This window comes from Euprymna scolopes, chromosome 30 (assembly GCF_053919585.1).
Source record: "Euprymna scolopes isolate OS-2025 chromosome 30, ASM5391958v1, whole genome shotgun sequence".
NCBI lineage: Eukaryota > Metazoa > Mollusca > Cephalopoda > Sepiida > Sepiolidae > Euprymna > Euprymna scolopes.
In genome coordinates, this window is record NC_136511.1 from 75,252,171 (window position 1) to 75,268,793 (window position 16,623).

The 16,623-nt window shown below is 36.1% G+C and overlaps 1 pseudogene; it reads left to right on the forward strand.

Annotated features, from left to right (window-relative positions):
- The first annotated feature begins 16,136 nt into the window (after positions 1 to 16,136).
- Positions 16,137 to 16,369, forward strand: LOC145254988 (U2 spliceosomal RNA; annotated as a pseudogene).
- The last annotated feature ends 254 nt before the right edge of the window (positions 16,370 to 16,623 follow it).

The following is a 16,623-nucleotide window of genomic DNA, read 5'->3' on the forward strand; positions in this document are numbered from 1 at the left end:
GGCAAGTGGAGTGTATGTCCAGGAAGACTGGAAACAAATGTCGAGATAATCGGAGAGTATAAACCGCGCCTAGAATTCTCAAAGGGTCACCCATCTGGTACTAACCAACGTTGCTTAACTTCGGTGATAAGACGAAAACAGGCACATGTATATATATATATATATATATATATATATATATATATATATATATATATATTAGTGTTGGGACGATTAAAATGGAATTGGAATCCGGAATCGAAAACATCGGAGCTTTTGTGGGTATCGGAAATATATTAGCCTATTTCCCGATGCAAAAACCGATTCTTTAAATCGTCTTTTTATTTGATTTTGCTTTAAGAAACATCTTCCACTGTTTAAGATGTGTTTTTACAGTAATCGGGACAAAATAACACTTTTATAGTTTACTATTTAGAGATTTATAAAGAATCGGAATCGGTAATTGTATCAGAATCGGGAATTTAGTACGGAATCAGTAATTGTATCGGAATCGGGAAAAATATGGGAATCGTCCCATCACTAATATATATATATATGTGTGTGTGTGTGTGTGTGTGTGTGTGTGTGTGTGTGTGTGTGTATGTGTGTGTGCGTGTGTGTATGTGAGAGAGAAGTTAAATAATATCCTACTCATTTTCAGTTGTCCGATTTCATTGAAATTATGCGTGTGCAATGATTTATATGTAGTTGTGTAATTACAGCTATAAATTAATTGTGATTTTTTATTCATAGGTATTTGATTTGAGTTAGTTTTTTTTTATGTTTGAAAGAACGAATACCACATAAGTGTCTAAATGAAATGAAAGAAACGCATAATAATGATGCTCCATTATATTACATTACATAAATCGTGAATTCAAACATGACCGGAAATCTGCAGAAACACCGCCCTGATATAGTTGCCCTCTTCTGTCATTGTTGAGGCATCTGTCAGTTAAGTCGAGGGTGAAATTTCATAAGATCGATGGGTTACTCTTCGCCAAAGAGACCAATACATCCAGATTAGTACAGGGTCCGGGGAAATTATCATTCATTCCCATTGGCATATGAATAGGATTTCTGCCAGGTGGATCCCAAGAAGCTGACACCTTTTTGGAAATGAAAACACTTCGAGTGCTTGAGGATTAATTTTGAGACATTCAATAGGTTTAGATTCGTACATGGTCTATGGAAACTATCATTTATAACCATTTACATATGTTTAAGGTCTATAACAGATGGATTCTCAGGTTGCTGACATATTTCTAGAAGCAAGAACACGACCTCTTCCAGTTGTCTTATCTAGTTAACATTTTGCATGTGCAATGATTTATATCTCTATGAGTTATATGGCAAACTACGACTCTGAACTAATCGTGATTTCTGATTTACATGTGTTTTAACTGAGTAAGGTGTGAAATGGAGCTTGTTGAGTGTCACACAGCGATTTAGTTTTTGTATTTTAAAGAATTCATAGTACAATAGTCTTTTGATTAAATGAAAGAAACGATTGACAATGATGTCCCATCATATGACCTTGTAAAACACTGGTATCGCGAATTCAAACATGGCTGAACATCTGTGAAAACGTCTCCCAGATTTGGTTGTACTTTTTGTGTCATTAACGTCAGTCAAGTTGAGACTGACATTTTGGAAGATCAACTCGTGAATATTTGCTAAGTAGCTCAAGAGGTTTAGATTAGTACAAGGTCTGGGGAAAGTATGATTTATGACCATTTACATATAGGCATAAGGTGTCTGCCAGAGGGATTCCCAGGTTGCTGCCACATTTCTAGAAGCAAGAACACGTCGAGTGCTCGAGGATAAATTTGGAGATGTGGCAAGAAGATGAGTTAAAGGTGTTCCAAAGGACTGATTACGCAGGATGAAACCTGAGTCTATCATTATGATCCAGAGATGAAAGCTCAGTGAAGACAGTGAACGCACTTGGACTAACCGCCTTCACTCTCCACTCAGCGTTAGCATTCTGATGGAGACATTGACGCTTTCTATTTAAGCTACAATCGTAAACAGCAAATAAAATGAATTAAAAAGTTCGTTTAAAAGCGGTATATATACTTTCGTGCTGTATATTATAAGTAGTTGGGCAATGAAAACCTTTGTTTCACATAAAAATCATGGGTGTTAAATGAAACCACAATATAGGCTTAGTGGCATTTCAATATTAACACGATTTAGTGTCTGTTGACATATAAATATTTTTATCAGACGCGATCTATGAAATATGGAGCTGTCATATACTTACCACATGGTTTGATATTAATTATGAAAAACATCTCTTAATAATATTTTAACAATCGGATGGTATTCCTTATTAGTTTGGCACTTCAAATGCATGCGGCTGATTAATCTTGGTTTACTATTCCAAAGAGCGAACACTATCTAGTTTGTTATTAAACTCGAAAAGCATTTCCTTACAATTCGGTTTCAAATTAAAATTATTCCATCTCGTTTCAACTTATAAACATTATCCAGCTTTCAATACGTTTTTACGTTTTCTATTTCAGACCCGTAAAGAAAATCACTCAATTTAAACTTTGTTAAGGTCCCCTTTTTTGTACGAGGTTTTTACGATCAAAAATGGTGTTGCTGGTTTGGCAACCACACAAAAAGGAGAACCCGTTTTTTTTTCTCAATTAAACTGTTTTGTTTCTCAAAATTGCATGGATTTCATTTTTGTTTTAATTATTTTTTTCAAAATAAAATCAACTATAATAAGCAGTTAACCATGTATCGACAAATTTCTCATCGTGCCACACAAGAATATATGTTCAAAATGTAAAAAAAAAAAAAAAAAAAAAAAGATAGAGTTCTTTTTACCGACCCATCATGAGTTTGGGGATTGTTGTAATTCCGAAATACTATATTGTTGTAAAGAATCTTTTGTATGCGATTAATTGAACACAACTTGTTATTTTATCTGATACGACTACATGCTCATACTTTTCCTTATTCTAGTGCAACACTAAAAATCGTAATAGATTCGACTCGATTAAAAAAGAAAGATGATTCTATATTTTGGGACTGGACTTATTATAAAATAACATACAAACACAGGGAAGGAAAAGAAGTGAGAAAGAAGGGGAGGACAAGATGAAAGGGGAAGAGATGAAGGGTGAATGTGTTAGAATGATGAACGTCATTCCATCCACACCACATCTGGCGAATTTTACATTATTGTAATGAAATGCATTCGATTTCAATTGCAAATGGATTTCATGATATGTATTGTTTCTCAATAACAGAATCGTCCGTGGATGTCTTATATTATCGGAGTCATTTCAAAGAAACAAGAATCAGGATTCGACATCGATCTTATTTAGCGTCAGATATGATACAGTTATGGCGGAATTTCTTACAAAGGAACTTATCCATGTATTTAAATGCCTGAAAACAAGGTGTTAATCGAGGGTGGAGAGGTTAGAATAGATAAACAAACGAGTTTGTTTGTTGACTACACAAAAAAAAACTCACATTGTTGTGTGTTTTTATTAATAAATTTTTCTAGTCTATTCCCATGTGCTGTTTTCCTTGTGACCCTTCAACTATGATTATAGCAGATAGATGTCTCCGTTCACTCTCGAAATACAAAGGATATTCCCTGTATAGGCAGCTGCTCATGTAATTGTGAGGCAAGGGTTGCGCAATCACAACCACACATCTCCTGAATCGGCACTATTTGGATCCAGTGGCAAGGAGAAGTCCAGGACGACTGGAAACAATGCTGAGATAAGCGGAGAACACATACAGCACCTGGAAGTCCCAAATGGTCACCCATTTCGTACTGACCAGGTTTAACGTTGCTTAACTTCGGTGATCCAGCAGGGACCGATGTATCAGCGTGATTATGCCGAATCCGTATTATAGCAGATACTTAGTAAGAAATCGGGTGTTTGAATAAATTTGATCTCGAATAACTCACACCTTTTTTAATTCTAATTTTATTCATGCAAAGCATTAACATTTAATTCTTCATTCCTTACATTTTTTTTTCATTTTATAAACTACTAGCAAAGTCTTGACATTAACTTTTGCCTTGTAACTTGAAAAACAGTGTGCACCACACCTAGGTTGGAGAATATCATCAAGTCAGGTTTGATCATTATCTATCCAGTGGTGTTGGCGGTGGGACAGTATATATACATAGACCATAACAAACTTGGCCAATAGGCCAAGATCAAAGTGTAGCATCTGTTCCGGCAGATGCTGCAGGCTATGACTAGCAAAGACCAGATGTGGGGGCAACCCCACATGCTTGACCTTTAACCAGCTCCCATTTCCCTCCTCTCGGGAGCTGGTCCCTTTTTTCCCTTCCCCCTCCCTTCACTCCTCACATTAAAAATTGGCCTTGTGCCTAATTTGCTCGGTGGGGGAGCAAATAAATACCATCTGTTCCGGCAGATACTGCAAGCTATGACTAGCTATGACTAGCAAAGACCAGATGTGGGGGCAACCCCACATGCCTGACATTTAACCAGCTCCCATTTCCCACCTCTCGGGAGCTGGTCCCCTTTTTCCCTTCCCCCTCCCTTCACTCCTCACATTAAAAATCGGCCTTGTGCCTAATTTGCTCGGTGGGGGAGCAAATAAATACCATCTGTTCCGGCAGATACTGCAAGCAAAGACTAGATGTAAGGGCAACCCCACATACCTGACCTTTAACCAACTCCCATTTCCCTCCTCTCGGGAGCTGGTCCATTTTCCCCTTCCCCCTCCCATCACTCCTCACATTAAAAATTGGCCTTGTGCCTAATTTGCTCGGTGGGGGAGCAAATAAATACCATCTGTTCCGACAGATACTGCAAGCTATGACTAGCTATGACTAGCAAAGACCAGATGTGGGGGCAACCCCACATGCCTGACCATTAACCAGCTCCCATTTCCCACCTCTCGGGAGCTGGTCCCCTTTTTCCCTTCCCCCTCCCTTCACTCCTCACATTAAAAATCGGCCTTGTGCCTAATTTGCTCGGTGGGGGAGCAAATAAATACCATCTGTTCCGGCAGATGCTGCACTTCTATTTTTTGTTCTCTTTCGGTGGAGGAGAAATCCTTCACGACTGAGACAATTTTTTATTTTTGTACTTTTTCTCCACGTTAAAAAACGACTCTGGTGTCTAACTCTGTCCCGTGGGGAGGCATAGTAAATAGGTACATAGACCATGACCTAGCATGAGAACCATCATTATGCCCGGTTTTATAATGATCGGTCCACTGGTGTGAGCTGTGGGAGAGTTGTACACACACACACACGGGCGTGCGCACACACGGGCGCGCGCGCACACACACACACACACACACACACACACAGGCGCTACTACTTTATATATATATAGGGTGGCCACAAAGTCTGGCGACATTATGTAGCCAGACTTTATGGAAGCATCCTGTAGATTATGTAGCAAGACTTTGTGGCCACCCTGTATATATATATATATATATATATATATATATATATATATATAAAGACAGACAGAGAGAGAGAGAGAGAGAGAGAGAGAGAGAGAGAGAGAGACAGCGAGAGAGATATTTCAATGCTTTATTTTACGCGTAAATATTCAGTTTCCTTTCACTTGTAGTTGCAATGAGTCTTTCTTTCGTTATTCCTTTCTATAATTCATTTCTATATTTGTTTCTCTCGTTCATTCATTATTAATATTTTTTTTTCCTTTTTCATTACTAGCAGTTTATCCCTGCTTTGCTCGGGCCCTATGCACTTTTCATAACTTTATGTTCATATGTATGTATATATTAAAAAGTATTTAATAGGCTTTCTTAACTACCATAGAGACAGCTTGGTAAGGACCGCAGAGGTCAAATTTTTTAAAACTTTGACCCCACTTTTTACCCCTTAACATTTACTGTTTTCGGCTCAAATCAAATTGAAATGTTTCACCCATGTTCAAGTAACCTACCTCTAAAATTGCAAGACTTTAGACCCAAAATTGGCAGAGGAGTTTGGTAGAGTCTGCAAAGGTCAACTCTTTCAACCTTCATTTCTTGGCAGCGAAACATTCACCCCAAAACTGACTAAAAAGCTTGCTTCATGTCCTACTTCCTTTTATATATAACTACCGAGGGGTACCCGGCGTTGCCCGGGCGTTTGAAGGTGTGAGGGGGGATTGAAAAAAAGTAAGGATGAGCATCGAACCCAACCGTTGAGGCAAAGTTGTAAATTAAAGTGTGAAAAAAAAAAAACGTGCGACGTTAACTATTGCCCCACCGCGAGATGCTAACGGAAACACGTTTGAATTTATTTAATTACTTGGGTTTAGCAGGTGTCCGTTTTAATGAGTTAATGAGGTCAAGTTTGACTGCGGGATAGTATTCATTTACTGCTGAACGCTTTTTTCCCCTGCTCCAAGATGTTATAGGAAAAAGACTAACCCACATGCGGCGAGCGACAAATATTGAGTATTTATCTTCCCGAAATCGAGCAAATTAAATAGACAGGCGAGCTTCGTTGTTAACTGTGAGATATTACGATTTATATGTGATATAAAATGTTTTAAAAAGTTGTAAAGCGAGCAACCACTTCTCTGAAGAAAAGCCTCTTGTTGACATACAGAAAAAGCGAACACACATACATACATACATACATACATTTTCGCTTATATATATATATATATATATATATATATATATATATATATTTCAAATGTTTAGACCACAAATTGGCTTAATAGTTTGCTAGAGACAGCTAATGTAAAATCTTTTGGACATCTTGGCAGCCAAATTATCGGCCAAAAACCGTTTAAAAAGTTTGCGTTATGTCGATTACACTTTATGTAAAACTAACATTTCAGCTGGGCCTTACCCGGGTGTTTGGATGTGTATGTTGATTTAAAAAAATATAGTGTTAGTAGGAAGGCAGGCTCGAACCCGTATCACGAAGGAGGAAAAGAACGGGAAAATGCCTGACGTCTTTGCTGTTACGACCACCGTCAAACCGGAAGTGACGTTGGTTTAAATTAAGGCTAGACAATCGAAACGATGAGGAAGAATTTCAAAAATATTGGCGAAAAAACAGACCCCCCCCATGTAGAAAAATGCCCAGTTGAAGGTGAAGATATTAATGTTTTAGCCAATTTTTCGATATTGTCGCGATAAAATCCGTCGCTTCTGTCGAAAATGTTAGGCAGACATATAAAATTACATACATGTATTTATATATTGGCAACTAAAAATTTTCGACTCAAACCGATAAAAAATTGCCCTATTTCTGATTAGCCTTTATGTAAAATTTCAAATGTATAGACCAGAAAATTTCTGAGTAATTTGGTAGAGACCGAAGAGGCAATTTTTTTAAAAACTTTGACCCCTATTATGATCCCTTGACATTTATTGTTTTGGGCTCAAATCATGTTATTAAGTTAGCTACATGTCCACGGAACATATATCTAAAATTTCAATTGTTTATACCCAAAACTGACGGATGAGTTTGGCAGAGTTCTCAAAAGTCAAATCATTGAACTTTTACCCCTATACAGCCCAATTTCTGTCCGAAAACGAATTACAAAGATTTTTCTACATTTCAATACCCTGTAAATTAAATTTCGAGTCTGTAGACTGAAAATTGACAAAGTTATTGTGTAGGGAAATGTACACAAACAGACAGACAGACACTTTCACTTATATATATATATATATATATATATACATATATATATATATATATATATATATATATATATATATATATATATATATATATAGACTAGCAGTTCAGTCTGGCTTTGCCCGGGCTCTGTGTACTCTTATAACTTTGTAAGCATATATATATATATATATATATATATATATATATATATATATATATATATATATTAAGAAGTTTGTACTTATGTACAGGTAACCTACATTTAGAATTCCTTGTGTTTGGACCAAAAATTGGCGGAGAAATTTGGTAAAGTTTTCAAAGCTCAAATCCTTGAACTGTGACCTCTTAACAACAAAATTTATTGCCAAAATCCTATTAAAAAAATTCCCAAGTCTCAATAACCCTTTTTATTAAATCTCGTCTGTAAACTAAAAATTGACAGAGTAGTATTATCGGAAATTGTGCCCACACACAGACCATATTACTTTAATAGATATAATAGATAGATTAATTCACAACTAAGCTCAAACCCAAAATTATTTCCTACTAATTTACTATTATTCTTAAATCCAAACTTATTTACTATTAACTCACTAATAATGTCAACCCAAAATTATTTGTTATTAATTGACCATTGCTCTCAACTCCAAACCTATTTATTATTAATTCACTATTAATCTCAAACACAAAATTATTTGCTACTAATTTACAATTTTCTCAACTCCAAACATTTTACTAATAATTCACTATTAATCTCAAACCCAAAATTATGTGCTATTAATGTACTATTATACTCAACTCCACACTTGTTAAGTATAAATTCACTATTAATCTCAAACCCATAAAATATTTGCTATTAATTTACTATTGTTCTCAACGCAAGAGTGTTGTATGCTCAATCTGTTAAGTCCAAAGTAGCTGAGCAGCGGCTTGGTTCCCACCAGTTTTGGCAAATAGCAAACAGAATCCTGAACAGAAGCGTGTGCTCCATCCCAACTATTATCAATGGACCTGAGGTAATCTCGTCAGCATCAGACAAAGCCAAACTCTTTGTCAAGAACTTTGCAGCTAATTCTACCCTTTGCGATCAAGACCGCCAACCCCCAATATTTCCTCCTGTATCAGAAAACACGCTATGTGATATACGTATATCTGTACGTGATGTTGCGAAGCTAATCAAAAACCTTGATTCGAGTAAAGCAACTGGCCCTGATGGTATTCCAATTATAGTACTCAAAAAACTTCAACCTGAATTAGCGCCCATATTTACAAAACTGTTTAAACGTTGTCTTAAGGAGAATAGTTTCCCATCTCCCTGGAAAATCTCATCAGTATGCCCTGTATTTAAGAATTCAGGTGATCGCTCATCCCCCTCTCAGTACAGACCAATAAGTCTCTTGTGCGTCATGAGTAAGTTGCTAGAATCTGTGTTAAATACAGAAGTAATCAAACATCTCAACAAAAATAACCTTCTTAGTGACACTCAATATGGTTTCCGTTCTGCTAGATCTACAGCAGATGTCCTTACAGTTATATCGCATAGGATTAGCAAATCTCTCGACGGTGGCAATCTTTCTAGGGCAATTGCTCTTGACATATCTAAAGCCTTTGATAGGGTATGGCATAAAGGTTTACTTCATAAGATCGCTAGCTATGGTATAGCTGGAAAAGTCTTCTCAATTATTAAATCATTTCTTTCTGATAGGTTCATAAGAGTAGTAGTTGAGGGGCAAAAATCAGAAGCTCACAGTATTAATGCCGGTGTCCCTCAGGGATCCATCCTGGGCCCAACTCTTTTCCTGATCTACATTAATGATCTTCCAAATCATATCCTTACATCATTTGTAGACATTTATGCTGACGACACTATCATTTATGGTACCACATCTAAGACAGTAAACGACCAAGTTCTCTCCAATTCTCTCTCCTCTGATCTTGAGCACGTAGTACAATGGGGAAAGGAGTGGCTGGTTACTTTTAATGCATCTAAAACCAAGCTTCTCTCTTTACATCATCAACATTCTAATTCACATTTGTCGTCAATTGAAATGAATGGCTCTCGTCTTCAGGAGGCCTCAAGTTTTGACAAGCTTCTGGGCTTGACCATTACTCCTGATCTTAAATGGAACACGTATATCAAATCTGTTGCCAAGGCCGCTGGAAAAATGGTGGGATCTTTCTATCGATCCAGTAGATATCTCACTGCTGATGCTATTCTCTACCTATACAAGAGCCAGGTACGTCCAAGGATGGAATACTGTTGCCACATCTGGGCAGGAGCTGCTAGAAAGGACTTGTCCTGCCTTGATAGAGTTCAAAATAGACTTCGTAGCCTCGTAGGAGATGTCCTTTGCTCCTCCTTGCAACCTCTATCTCACAGAAGAGATGTTGCGAGTTTGTCTCTGATGTATCGTTATTTTCATGGAAAGTGTTCAACTGAGCTTCAATCTATGGTCCCCCCTCGCCAAACTTTCACAAGAAACACTCGTCTAGCTGTAAACACTATCAATAATTTCCCCCACTCTTTATCTGTGCCTAAACCTAAACGTAGATTCCATGAACAAAGCTTCTTTCTTAGAATTGCACGCCTGTGGAATTGTCTTCCATTTTCCTGCTTTCCGGCTGACTACAATATGGTTGTGTTCAAGTCTAAAGTAAATAAGTTCTTGATGAGCCGTTCCATATAAGTTATTAAATTTACCAAATTTTCATTACTAATGATTACTATATTGACAAATTTCTACTGTACACTCTTTAACCCTTATCCTTGAGTGGCCTCTGGGCCTTGATAATGTGGTGATGCCTTTGTAAAAAAAACAAAAAAAAAACTTATCTACGAATAATTCACTATTAATCTGAAACCCAAAACTATTTGATACAAATTTACTATTACTCTTAAATCAAAACTTATTTACTATTAATTTACTACTGTTCTCAAACCGAAAATTATTTGCTATTAATTTACTATTGTTCTCAACTCCAAACTTATTTACTCATCATTCACTTTTAATCTGAAAACCAAAATTATTTGCTATTAAATTATGAGAGGCGTGCAATAAGTAATGCCCCTGACCCACTTCCAGTTGTCTGATCTAGCTAAGATTTTGCATGTGCATTATTTATAACTATACGGGTTATGTGGCAAATTACAGTTCTGAACTAATTGTGGTTTTTGTTTTACAGGCGTTTGAATTGAGTCAGGTGTGAAATGGAGCCTGTTGAATGTCGAGCAGAGATCCGGTCTTTGTATTTGAAAGGACACACACCACAGGAGACTTTTGATGAAATGAAAGAAACTTATGGTGATAATGCTCCATCATATGACCCTGTAAAATGCTGCATCTTGAATTCAAACATGGCCGGAAGTCTGTGGAAACAGCTCTCAGACCTGGTCGCCCCTCTTCTGCCATTGATGAGGCATTTGTCTGTCAAGTTGAGGCTGCCATTTTGGAAGATCAGCGCATTACTAATCGCCAAATAGCCCAAGATGTCAAGATTAGTACAGGGTCTGTGGAAACTATCATTCATGACCATTTGCATATGCATAAGGTGTCTGCCAGATGGATTCCCAGGTTGCTCACACCATTCCAGAAACGAGAACGCGTCCAGTGCTTGAGGATGAATTTGGAGATGTGACAAGAAGATGGGTGAAAGTTTTTCAAAAGACTGATTGCACAGGATAAAACATGGGTCCATCACTATGATCCAGAGACCAAAGCACAGTCAATGCAGTTGAAGCACTTGGACTCACGATCTCCAAAGAAGGCAAGGATGCAGCCCTCCGCTGGTAAGGTCATGCTCACAGTCTTCCGGGACCAGGACGGAGTAGTGATGACAGATTTTCTGGCAAAGGGTACCATAATTACAGGAGCCTATTATGCTTCACCTTTGAGGAAATTAAGGAAAGCTATAAAAATCAAGAGGCGTGGCAAGATCAGCAAAGGTAACCGCCTCCTGCAGGACAACGCTCCAGCCCACAACTCGCATGTCGCCAGATCAGAAGAACGGGCGTGTGGTTATGAAATCCTGCCTTATCCTCTCTACTCTCCTGATCTTGCACCCTCTGTCTCTCACTTCTTCCCAGCCATTAAGTTGTTTTTGAAAGGAAAGCGTTTCCCAGATGATGCAGCCTTGACTTCTAAATTCACATCGTGGTTGGAGGACCAACATGGAGTGTTCTAAAAAAAACGGTATCCAGAGCTTCATCAAACGATGGGAGAACTGCATAACTCTGGGTGGTTCCTATGTAGAGAAAGACTAATTACTGTGCGAAGTTTCGTTGCTCTACTGCTATGGGAAGTGGGTCAGGGGCATTACTTATTGCACGCCCCTCGTACTATTACTCTCAACTCCAAACTTATTTACTGTTAAACTCAAAGCCAAAATTATTGACTACTAAGTTACAATTGTTCTCAACTAGAAAACTTATTAACAATTAATCTCAAACCCAAAATTATTCGCTACTTATTTACTGTTGTTCTCAACTCAAAACTTATTTACTCTTAATTCACTATTAATCTCAAACCCAAAATTATTTGCAATTACTTTACTATTACTCACAACACCAAGCTTATTTACTACTTGCATTGCACGGGCCCTATGTACTGTTCCTAACTTGCCATTCGTATGAATACATTTTCTGTAAGATTTCAAATGTTTAGATCAAAATTTATCTGAGTAAATCCGTAGAGACCGCATAAGTCAATTTATTTTATATTTGATTTATATTTTGACCCCATAACATTTATTATTATTATTATGGTCTCAAATTAAAACACAACGTTTTACCATATCCAAGTTACCAACATTTTAAATTTCAAGTCTTTAGACCCAAAATTGGCAGAGGAATTTGGGAGAAGCTGCAAAGGTCAAATCTTTCAACTTTGATCTTTGGCACAAATTTTTCGCCCCAAATATATTCTAATGCTTGCCAAATGTCTGGATACTTGCTATGTATAAATTTCAAATGTTTAGACACAAAATTGGATGAGTAGTTTGCTAGATACGACAAAGGTCAAATCTTTGGAACCTTGACCCCTTGGTTGCTTTGATTTTCGACCCTAACCGATTAAAAAGCTTACCCTATCTGTTAATACCCTTTATGTAAAATTTCAAATGTTTAGACCAAAAATTGGCTGAGTAATTTGGTAGAGACCGCAGAGATCCATGTTTTTAACTTTGACCCCTATTTGACCCTTTAAGATTTATTTTTGGGGGTTTTAATGGAATTAAAAAGTTTGATAAATGTCCAAGAAACCTACATTTAAAATTTCAAGTTTTTAAACCCAAAATTGACGAAGGAGTTTGGTAGAGTTTTCAAAGATTAAATCTTTTAACTTTGACCCCGCGACAGGAAAATTTCTAACCGAAAAACGATTAAAATATTTTTCCAAATATCAATAACCCTTATGTCAAATCTCGCGTCTGTAGACCGAAAATTGACAGAGTTATTTGGTAGGGAAATGTACACAGACACACACGGACAGACCTTTTCACTTTTATAGATAGATAGATAGATAGATAGATAGATAAATCAATTCACTATAATCTCAAACCAATTATTATTTGCGATTAATTTGCTATTGTTCTCAAATCCAAACCTGTTTACTAATAATTCACTATTAATCTCAAACACAAAATTATTTACTATTAATTTACTATTTTCTCAACTTCAACTTATTAACTATTAATTCACTTTTAAACTCAAACCAAATTTATTTGCTTTTAATTTAGTATTTTTTCAACTCCAAACTTATTTGCTATTAATTCAATATTAATCTCAAACCCAATATTATTTGCTATGAATTTATTATTTTCCCAACTCCAAACGTATTTACTCTTAATTTACTATTGATCTCAAGCCCAAAATTATTTGCTATTAATTAATGCTTTTTCTTAACTCCCAACTTATTAACTCATAATTCACTATCACAAAAATTATTTTCTACTTATTTACTATTACTCTAAACTCTAAACTTAATTACTCTTTATTCTCTATAAATCTCAAACCCAAAACTATTTCTTAATACTTTTCTATTACTCTTAAAACCAACCTTATTTACTACTTGCACTTCTTTGCTTGCGTCCTTTGTGCGGTTCATAACTTACCCTATGTGTGAATTTACTTTCATGTAAAATGTCAAATGTTTAGACCAAAACTTGTCTGAGTAATATCGATGAGACAGCAGAGGTGAATTTTTTTAAACTTTGACCCCAATTTTGACCCCTTAACATTTATTGTTTTAGTTTTAAATCAAAATAAAATGTTTGACCCATGTCCAAGTTACCTACATTTAAAATTTCAAGTGTTTGGACCCAAAATTGGTAGAAAAGTTTGGTAGAATCTACGCTCAAAGATCAACGCTTAAAACTTTGACCTTTTGGCAGTCAAATCCTTGCCCCAAAACATATTAAAATACTTGCCGCACGTCTGAATACCCGTTATATACAATTTCAAATGTTTAGACCCACAATTTGCTGAGTAGTTTGCTGGACACCACAAATGTAAAATCTTTTGAACTTTGACTCCTTGGTAGCTCAAATGTTCGACTCAAACTGATTGAAAAGCTTGCCCTGTTTCTGAATACCATTTCTGTAAAATTTCAAATGTTTAGACCAAAAATTTGCTGAATAATTTGGTAGCCACCGCAACAGTCAAATTCATTTTAATTTTGACACAAATTTTGAACCATTTACATTTATTTTTGGGACACAATTCAAATTATAAAGTTTGATCCATGTCCAAGTAACCTATCTCTGAATACTCTTTATGTAAACTTTCAAATGTTTAGACCAGAAAGTGTCTGAGTAATTTGGTAGAAACGCAGAGGTCATATTTTTATAAAACTTTGACCCCTATTATGACCCCTTAACATTAATTTTTTGGGGCTCAAATCAAGTTATTAAGTTAGATCCACGTTCAAGGAACATATAACTAAATTTTCAAGTCTTTAGACCCAAAATTGTCAGAGAAGTTTGGTAGAGTTCTCAAACTTTGACCCCTTAATTGCCACATTTCTGGCCGAAAACGAATTACACAGATTTTCCCAAATTTCAGTATCCTGTATATCAAATTTCGAGTCTGTAGACTGAAAATTGACAATGTTATTGCGTAGGGAAATGTACACAGACACAAACACAGACACGTTTACTTTTATATATATATATATATATATATATATATATATATATATATATATATATATATAGAGAGAGAGAGAGAGAGAGAGAGAGATAGATCGATTAAACAAAAATATATGCGTATACATAAATATATATGGAAACAATTTTATGTTAACTGTAAGCTTTTTATGCAAATATTATGCAAGTATAAATCATGTAGAATACATGTATGAATATAATTATACGTAATATTTAACTAAAGATGATCATTCCATAAGAAAACTGGAAAAAAAAACTAATAGGGAATTAATTAAAATGAATGTTTAAAAGAATATGCAAATTAGCTTGATCTTTTGCTAGTGAATGAACTCCCACAACCCATATATAAGAAAATTGTATTTTCTTTTTAAATAAATAGAAAATGGGCGGGGGTCGGAATATGAATGTCAATACACACAAAAGAAAACCGAATTTATAGGAGTATAGATAGTTATGGATAAATAGATAGATTTCTCTTTGAGTATTTTATCTGTCATCTATTTTTCCAATAGTATCTTTTCGTTTGCTTTTGAACTAAGTAATGCTTCAATCATATTTTTATTCATTACTTACGCGGGGAATAAAAAAAAGTGGTAGTAACTGGGAGGGGGGCTCAAAACAACAGTAGGCAGGTTGGGTCAGTTTGCGTGTGCTGAGAGTTTTTGGCACATAAACATATTTTGTCTTTTATATATTAGATGTAACATTTCTTTGTTTCTTGTTTTTTTTTTAATTTTGTACGTTTTGTTTATTTCTACCTTTCTTTCTTCCCTTTTATTCTTTCATTCAATTCCATATGTGTTTTTTATTCTGTTTGTATTCCATTCTTTTTAGTCGCGTGCAAATGACTCTATAAGTCACTCCATCGGTCGGTCGGTCGGTCGGTCGGTCTGTCCGTAACATTTTGTGCTTGGCCTTTTTGGTTAAGATCAAATGTATGTTGTTAATAGATGCTGTTCTTAGCTTTTTAAGCTTTTCTTTTGGCCAAGATCAAACTGTAGTATCTGTTCCGGCAGATACTGCAAGCAAAGACCATATGTGGGGGCAATCCCATATATAAGACCTTGATCAATGTAGGGGCAACCCTTCATACCAATTGTCACTATCCAGCTCCCCTACTCCCCGGGGAGTTGGTCCCCATTTCCCTTTCACTCCTCACATTAAAAATCGGCCTTGTGCCTAATTTGTTCGGTGGGGGAGCAAATAAATACCAACCCCACATATAAGACCTTGGTCAATGTAGGGGCATTCCTTCATACCAATTGTCACTATCCAGCTCCCCTACTCCCCGGGGAGTTGGTCCCCATTTCCCTTTCAATCCTCACATTAAAAATCGGCCTTGTACCTAATTTGCTCGGTGGGGGAGCAAATAAATACCAGCTTTTCTCGGCCTTTTGGCCAAGATCAAAGTGTAGTATTTGTTCTTACTACTTGCTGTACTTATGTTTGTAACTTTGTGATATAAAGTGGAGGATCACTTTTCTGTATGAATTTAATGTAAAATGATCACCCACTTTACAACCGGTCAGTCTCAAAGCCATTCAAGTCATTCTCCAGATCATTCAAGTTGTTTTTGAAGGATTCCAGTTATTTTTTTTAAGCATTCACGTCATTCTTAAGATCATTCAATTCATCCTTAAGCTCATTAAAGTCATTCTAAGTCATGTACGTTTTATTTATTTAAGTCATTTCAACCCATTTTTCAGTCATTTTAGCTTATCTCTAAGAATTTCATGTCAATCCTACATTCACGCATTCATTCATTACACGAGACCACGCGACTAATGGCTATCGGTCTTGTTATAAACGAAAACCTATCAGTATATAAAACTGTTACACAACGAATCTCGGGGTTTCTCTATATA